The sequence below is a fragment of the Crinia signifera genome, chromosome 5 (assembly GCF_055691185.1).
Source record: "Crinia signifera chromosome 5, ASM5569118v1, whole genome shotgun sequence".
In the NCBI taxonomy this organism is placed as follows: domain Eukaryota; kingdom Metazoa; phylum Chordata; class Amphibia; order Anura; family Myobatrachidae; genus Crinia; species Crinia signifera.
In genome coordinates, this window is record NC_139221.1 from 141,401,770 (window position 1) to 141,410,866 (window position 9,097).

The window sequence follows — 9,097 nt, forward strand, 5'->3', positions numbered from 1 at the left end:
CTCCAAAGTGGATAGGACCCCTGCGCTTGGTATGGTCGACCGAAAGATTGTCGACAGTCATAAGGTCGACATACTGCAAGGTCGACAGGTGTCTAGGTCGACATGGGATAAGATCGATAGGTCATCAGGTCGACACAAGCATTAGGTCGACATGGTCTAGGTCTGCAGTCAAAAAGTTCACCATTGAGTTTTTCATTATTGTTGACTGAATGTCGACACAGTCAACATGGACAATAGAAAAGTGCATTGCGTCCCCTCAGCCTCGGCCAAAGGCACGCCAAGAAAATACACAAGTTGGAAAGGAAGAAAAAATACACAAACTCAATAAAGAAATGACAGGACTTACTTTCAGACGGAGCGGCTGAGGCTGTAACGGCCCGCAAGGTCAGGGTGTCCTCCTCGCCTTCAAGCGGAGGCACTGTGTGAAGATGAGAAAAATGAGAAAGTGTGCTGTTTAAATAAAGTTACTGTACTCATTACTGGGTTTACAAAAAGGCGTGGACTGGATTTTATAAAGTGCTGCGGCCGCTATACAGTAGTGTACTTTATAAAATCAACTCCGCTCCAAAGTGGATAGGACCGCTGCGCTTGGTATGGTCGACCGAAAGATTGTCGACAGTCATAAGGTCGACATACTGCAAGGTCGACAGGTGTCTAGGTCGACATGGGATAAGATCGACAGGTCATCAGGTCGACACAAGCATTAGGTCGACATGGTCTAGGTCGGCAGTCAAAAAGTTCACCATTGAGTTTTTCATTATTGTTGACTGAATGTCGACACAGTCAACATGGACAATAGAAAAGTGCATTGCGTCCCCTCAGCCTCGGCCAAAGGCACGCCAAGAAAATACACAAGTTGGAAAGGAAGAAAAAATACACAAACTCAATAAAGAAATGACAGGACTTACTTTCAGACGGAGCGGCTGAGGCTGTAACGGTCCGCAAGGTCAGGGTGTCCTCCTCGCCTTCAAGCGGTGGCACTGTGTGAAGATGAGAAAAATGAGAAAGTGTGCTGTTTAAATAAAGTTACTGTACTCATTACTGGGTTTACAAAAAGGCGTGGACTGGATTTTATAAAGTGCTGCGCCCGCCATACTGTACTTTAGAAAATCCACTCTGCTCCAAAGTGGATAGGACCCCTGCGCTTGGTATGGTCGACCGAAAGATTGTCGACAGTCATAAGGTCGACATACTGCAAGGTCGACAGGTGTCTAGGTCGACATGGGATAAGATCGACAGGTCATCAGGTCGACACAAGCATTAGGTCGACATGGTCTAGGTCGGCAGTCAAAAAGTTCACCATTGAGTTTTTCATTATTGTTGACTGAATGTCGACACAGTCAACATGGACAATAGAAAAGTGCATTGCGTCCCCTCAGCCTCGGCCAAAGGCACGCCAAGAAAATACACAAGTTGGAAAGGAAGAAAAAATACACAAACTCAATAAAGAAATGACAGGACTTACTTTCAGACGGAGCGGCTGAGGCTGTAACGGCCCGCAAGGTCAGGGTGTCCTCCTCGCCTTCAAGCGGTGGCACTGTGTGAAGATGAGAAAAATGAGAAAGTGTGCTGTTTAAATAAAGTTACTGTACTCATTACTGGGTTTACAAAAAGGCGTGGACTGGATTTTATAAAGTGCTGCGGCCGCTATACAGTAGTGTACTTTATAAAATCAACTCCGCTCCAAAGTGGATAGGACCCCTGCGCTTGGTATGGTCGACCGAAAGATTGTCGACAGTCATAAGGTCGACATACTGCAAGGTCGACAGGTGTCTAGGTCGACATGGGATAAGATCGACAGGTCATCAGGTCGACACAAGCATTAGGTCGACATGGTCTAGGTCTATCAAAAAGTTCACCATTGAGTTTTTCATTATTGTTGACTGAATGTCGACACAGTCAACATGGACAATAGAAAAGTGCATTGCGTCCCCTCAGCCTCGGCCAAAGGCACGCCAAGAAAATACACAAGTTGGAAAGGAAGAAAAAATACACAAACTCAATAAAGAAATGACAGGACTTACTTTCAGACGGAGCGGCTGAGGCTGTAACGGCCCGCAAGGTCAGGGTGTCCTCCTCGCCTTCAAGCGGAGGCACTGTGTGAAGATGAGAAAAATGAGAAAGTGTGCTGTTTAAATAAAGTTACTGTACTCATTACTGGGTTTACAAAAAGGCGTGGACTGGATTTTATAAAGTGCTGCGGCCGCTATACAGTAGTGTACTTTATAAAATCAACTCCGCTCCAAAGTGGATAGGACCGCTGCGCTTGGTATGGTTGACCGAAAGATTGTCGACAGTCATAAGGTCGACATACTGCAAGGTCGACAGGTGTCTAGGTCGACATGGGATAAGATCGACAGGTCATCAGGTCGACACAAGCATTAGGTCGACATGGTCTAGGTCGACAGTCAAAAGGTCAACATGGGGTTTTTCCACTGTTTTTTTTTCCCCGAATGTCGACATACAGTACTGTAGTTTTAAGTGTCCATGCACTCGGCACACTATTTTATTCTCCCACAATGCCCCAGTGCAGTGATGGCTAACCTTAACACTCCAGCTGTTGTTGAACTACACATCCCAGCATGCCCTGCATCAGTTTTAGCATGGCCAAATAGTAAAACTGTAGCAGGGCATGCTGGGATGTGTAGTTCAATAACAGCTGGAGTGTCAAGGTTAGCCATCACTGCCCTAGTGGATATTAGGGCATGAAATACCGCCTGTCGGCTCTTTAAACAGTGAAAAATCCTATGCCGACCTAATGACTTGTTGACCTTGTCCCATGTGGACCTTGCAGTATGTCGACCTAGTGGTGAGGCCCTAATGACTGTCGACCATCTTTAGGTCGACCAACTGAATGCTGCTGCAGGGGCAGAGGACTGGGGGGGGCACATGGGTGATGCTGCACTTTTATACCGCTACAGTATGTGCGCTTCATCACTGAATACTGTATAACTTTTTGACAAAATATTTTGCTAAATAAACCAACCAACATTTTTCAATGCTAACATTTCATGTCTTTTAATTTTTATTTAAATCATCGAGGGAAGGTTGGCTTCAGTTTCTCACAAATACAGTATCCTATAAACGACAATACATTAGTGGGGGTTGGTGGTGGAGAGCTTTAACACATAGAAATGCTAATGAGTTAGTGTACTTGGAGTGGGGAGGCTAATAGTGTGATTTTTCCTTTCACAGATACAAGATTCAAATGTAAATGTCCTTTTTAGACAATGCAGTCTTTAGACAATGCAGGTTTATAGCGACCCTTAATCAAATTACTGTATCTGTCTGCACTTAACACTACAGAAAGGAGGTTGAACTGGCATCTCTAGTACAATGCAGCTTTGAAAAGGGGAATCCAGTCATCACATTTGAAGAAAACTTTCAGATTTTCACAAATACAGTACAGTACAGTACAGGTTGAGTATCCCCTATCCGAAATGCTCAGGACCGCGAGCATTTTGGATAGGGGAATTTTCCGGTTTTTGGAATATTTTTTTTGCAGCCATACTTACCTGTCCCCTGATGGTCCCCGGGCGTCCCTCGGCGTCCGCGCAGTCCGCGGGCGTCCACAGCAGGCCTCCGACATCTTCTCCTGGTCTCCAGCGGTCCCAGGAATGCATTGCGCGAGTGTGCGCGCGCAATGCATTCCTGGGACCGCTGGAGACCCTGGAGAAGATGCCGGAAGCCTGCTGTGGACGCCCGGGGACTTGGTAAGTATGAAAAGAGGGTTAGGGGTTAAAAAATAGAAACAAAATTCAAATGATTCCAAAAACCACGGTAAGAAATGGCAGGACTTACTCTCAAACTGGGCAGCGGCTGCGCCTGTTGAGCCGGATGGGGCGGCTGTAGCGGCCTGCAAACTTTCAAGCGGAGGCACTGTGGGAAAATTAGAAAAATTAGAAAATGTGCTGTTTTCATAAAGTTACTCTACTCTTATTACTGTAAATGGGGAAGGGGTGGGTTTACAAAAAGGCGTGGACTGGATTTTATAAAGTGCTGCGGATGCCATACTGTACGTTATAAAATCCACTCCCCACCAAAGTGGATAGGACACATACCGCTTGCCACGCTTCCACTTGATGACAAAAGTGCCCTTTCCCTCCTCCTCCTCTGACGTCCTGTGTAAAAATAACATTTACAGTATACTGTAGTGTCCTTTCAAACATTAGTACAGTAAAGTACAAGTACTGTATTTTATTATCCCACCACGCTCTAGTGCACGGGTGTCAAACACAAGGCCCATGGGCCAAATCTGGCCCGCAAGACCTCGACATGTGGCCCACGCAGCCTTCACCTACAGTATTACAGCATTCCCGCCAGCCAATGTTTGTACCGTCATGTGATCAGGGACATCATCCATCAGACTTTGGCCTGGGTAATTTGTACCCCCTACCCCTTTCTCTCGGCACCCCTGATAATACCACACAGTAATGCCCCTTACACATGACACATGTTATTAATGTCCTTACTGTATAACCATAATGCCCCTTACACATTATAATAGATATGTATACACTGTATACAGTATATACTGTATATACAGTATGTATATATATATATATATATTTATTATCTATAAATATAATATATATATTATATATATATAGATATATAGATATATATATTTAACTATATACTGTACAGTATATACATAAATATATCTATAATATAAATACACTTGTGGGCAATCTCACATTGATGGCAGTGGTCTCATTTTATAAAAGTTTTAACAACTGCTTTTTTTTTTAACATACTGTATGAGGAGGCAGCGGCTGGGGACCCTGGAAGCTGCTGCGGGGGTGCGGGGGCATCCAGGCAGACATGTCAGGTGGGCGTGTGGCCGGAAGGACCTGCGGGCGGAGGGGTGCCCAGCAGCCTGATGAAATTGTGGCCATTCGGAGGGGTACTGTAGCCGGAATTTAGGTGCATGTTGGGGGAGGGAGCAGGGGGAGGCGGCGGGGCGGCATGCGGGCTGAAAGTGGCTAATCTTTCAGCCCGTGCTGCGTACACACATAATCCGATAGACCGGCGGGTACTTGTGTAGTTTCACGGCGCCACTAAATCGCATGCGATATCACATGCGATTTAATACCTGTTCATATCCCCACTATCCGCTGTGGCGTGGAGTTGATTTTATATAGTGTGGCGAGCGCAGCGAGACACCGAGCCCGAAACTTGGCGAGCGCCGCAAGGGGACACGGAATGCGATATCAGTAATGTACGATAATCCGTGTCCGCTCGCCACGCTTCGGGTTCAGTGGCTCGCTGCGCTCGCCACACTGTATAATTTCGACTCCACGCCGTAGTGGATAGTCGGGAAATAAAGAGGTATTAAATTGCGTTTGATATCGCATGCAAAATCGCATTTCTCCGAATATACTACGCCCAGCGATCAATTCTGAATCAGGACCCAAAAACTGAAATGCACAGAATAATATGGCCCCTTCTCCCACCCTTGGAAATCAAACCCAGCCCATTATGTACAGTAAATAGCCTTTTACATGAAAGATTTTCAGCAAAGTCTTTCACCTCCTGAACATCTCTTGCTCTTTTGGGAAAATAGATCAGTGTGTACGCACTACTTTGGTGACAGATATATCTATCAAAGATTTTGGCAAAGTCTTTTGAAATGAAAATCTTCAAGTGTGTATGGGCCTTAACAGGAGTAGTGTACAGTACTTACTGGCGACGGAACGGCGCAGGGCCTCCAGCTTCGCAGGCTGCCTTGTGACTAGGTCACTCCATTTTCTTTGGAGTGACCTAATCCTGCGCAGCCGGCAGTACTTGCGCATTATTATCCTGCGCGCATCCTTATAAGCATTGCGCTTCTCCCGGTTACTGCTCAGAGGCTTGTCCCGGCAGCTAACCAAAATGATCAGCTCTGCGTAGCTGTAACGCTGTCTCTGTCTCTGAGCAGAATCCATTTTGGAAGTGAACACTCCCCAGCGCATGACACTGTAGAGTTTTATTTTAGGGATCATATATCTCTCTTATCCCAATAATGGTTATTGAGATTAAAATATTATATAAAATATATTTATTATATCTTGTATTGATATAACACATATATTTAACATCTGCAATTATATTCTAATAGACCTTACAATACAATATGCAGAGTACTTGTCATAATTTGATTCCCCAAATATGAGAGTTCGAGACTTGTAATTTTAGCTCCAATTGGAGGATTTTATTTATAGGCAAAACAAACCATACAGAATAATTTTAACACAGTAATTGATGTATATGCTATTATATATATATTTATATACGCCTCCTTGCTTATATTACATTAAACAATTGACAAACTTAGATTGCTACAAAACTAACATAAAATGACATACTTACAAGTTACATGGGTATAGCTACCTATGATTCACCTCACCTCCTGCCCATTGCTTATTTATTCCATTCTTTCTCTTGCTTCTCTCACATCTCTCCTCCTGACTCTCTGAATGGGTTTCTTGCCGACTGTCCGTGTGTCTGTGAGTGTCTGTGTGTGTGAGAGTGAATGTCTACTCTATCTCTCTCCTTATATCCCAAATACATGAATTGAAGTTCCCTGTTCTCATGACGTTATTGAATTTATGGATGCTAATGGTGACAGGGTCTCCTGCTTGTCTGGACTCTAGTGGTAATCTCCTTTGCGAGATCTCCTGTTCTGGTCTCTCCCTGTGCATCAATCTATTTTACACTCCTGTTGTCAAAATACAATAGTGTCTTGTTTGTCCTGCAAAGTAACTTGGATGATGTACTAGCAGCTACATTCTCCAGAAAGGAAACCAGATGGCTGGAGTCAATACAGTCTGTCTAATATACACTGTCCCACAATTCTGCCTTACAGCACAGACTACCTAAATACAAATATTGCTACATTCTGTAAACATTTAAATGATATACATATTCAATTTATAGCTACATTACTTTATAGTATCAAAATAATATTCAATTTCTATGCAAACAAAATTATATATGGTAACAGTCCCCCGCTTGTGACCATGAGAAATTATTTTGATTGGTCACACAGTAAATTATCATAATTGCTTCATATATATTTCCAAACTTTCTTTTTCAAACTATCCTAAACATAAATTAACCATTGGTATGAAATATCCTTCATTTAATTAACCTGATTTACCCAATAATAACTAAATTTGACCAGGGACAGAGGTTATTTATATTCAGTATTCATGAGGAAAATATTTTCATTGCTACAGACAGTTATATGCCACGCCACAGCTTGCCTTGTAGATGTTGTTTGGTCGATGAGTGACGACGCTTTCCTTGTACTGTTGCTCACAGTGATTTCCTGGCTGAGGGCTGTCACCTGTGTGGGTTGCAGTTCTTGGAGACACTTTACATTTGCAGTATGGTGGACGTAGAAGTAGAATTCTTCATAGACACTTTACATTTGCAGTATGGTGGACGTAGAAGTAGAATTCTTCATAGACACTTTACATTTGCAGTATGGTGGACGTAGAAGTAGAATTCTTCATAGACACTGTTGACTTGCTTGAAATGTTGCTTTACATGTGTGGCCCTTGGAGTGCTGTGGTCTTGATAAATTTCTTCACCACAGTTTTGCAAAACAGGGGGCCTTTGATAAGCCTCATTAATGCAGTCCTTAGCGAGTTTGCTTTGTATGTCCTTTACGATTATCGCTGTGATCGTGACAAGTGTCCTTGTGCGTCCTTTAAGATTATCGCACTGCAATCATGATAAGTGTCCATGTCTCTCTTTAACCCCAACCTCGTTGTGTTGAACAAAACAGTTTGTGATGTTGAATACAGCAGTTGAAACTTTAACCAAATATTTTTGCTTTACTTGTTGATAAGAACATTTATCTTCAGGCATTGGCAGGTAAATGTCTGGGGTAGATTCTAAAGGATCCACTCCATTTATCCTAAATTTCCTCACTGAATAATAATTTACCATTCAGGCTCTGATCTCTTACCTATCCTGTCCTATATACTATCTTATCTTAAACTAAAATAACCATACACCAGCTAAATCCTATAACTAACAATAATATTTTGATTTGACGTATCTATGAAAACATCCTATCAATACAATAAATGACTACGATTTTGCTTCAAACAAATATTAGATATCTGTTAAGAATGGGTTTGACTATATCTGATTCCTTCCAGTGTTGTGTGATATGCAGCCATGTGCATATACAATAACTACAATATCCCATCTATGCTATTGTTCATTCTCTTAGACTTGGTTAAGTCTGTATTAAGAGATTGATCCATCTCAACAACTAACAAAATGTTTCTCTTTTGCAATTTGATGTAAGGCATACCATTCTTTGTCTGATATTTAAATTAGTTTGAAGCTTTTTAAGAAGGAAGCGTATATATAATCAGCATATACTCATATGAAGAATATGAAGAAAAAATAAAATATTTACAAGGTATATACAGTTACATAAGAATGAAGATCATATGTGTGAATTGATCGGCAATTAAAAATGTATGTACAAAAGGATTCTGCATGCTTGGTGGTTAGAATAAAGCACACTGTAAATGGAATGTCCATGTGTCACAGTGTCCTGACAAACAATGATTGCTGTAGTGAGGGGTTAATGAACTTCTCCTGAAGAAGAGAAAAGGGGATTTTGTCCATGTGTCCAGAAAACAAATAATAGTTGCTGTATTTAAACCTTTTCCTTCTCTGAAGGACTGAAGAAAGCAAAAGAAACTAATAAAAAAAAAAGTCCTTTGATTTTTGTCCATGTGACAGTTTTTTTAGAGCTACTGTGGATTCTCCTTGGATGACAAACACAAGCTGTGCAAGGTACTGGCTCTTTGCATAATTGCAGCAATAAAAGGTTTAGTAGAGGTTGTTGTTGCGACTTGGGGCTTTCTTTAAAACTTTGCGTCCATTAGTATTGAAGCTGCTGTGTAGAACTTGTAACCTAAAATTGAAACAAAAAGAAATACAATTACTATTATTGCTATTTACAAACTGGTGTGACAATGCTGCTATATCTTTTGTGCGATCTACTGGTCCAACATTGCTGGCCATGTTTTCTGGTTTGTACCATTTCTCTCCTCTATGTAATAGGAGGTGTTACTGACAACATAAA

At 42.1% G+C, this 9,097-nt stretch overlaps 1 long non-coding RNA gene across 1 annotated transcript; it reads right to left on the minus strand.

The window, feature by feature from the left end:
- Positions 1 to 2,065: 2,065 nt before the first annotated feature.
- On the minus strand, positions 2,066 to 4,458 carry LOC146079562 (uncharacterized). Its single transcript, XR_014474612.1, has 3 exons — positions 4,062 to 4,458; positions 3,802 to 3,879; positions 2,066 to 2,096 (listed from the first exon to the last, which is right to left on the minus strand). It is a non-coding gene; the product is annotated as an uncharacterized LOC146079562 (long non-coding RNA).
- Positions 4,459 to 9,097: the final 4,639 nt, after the last annotated feature.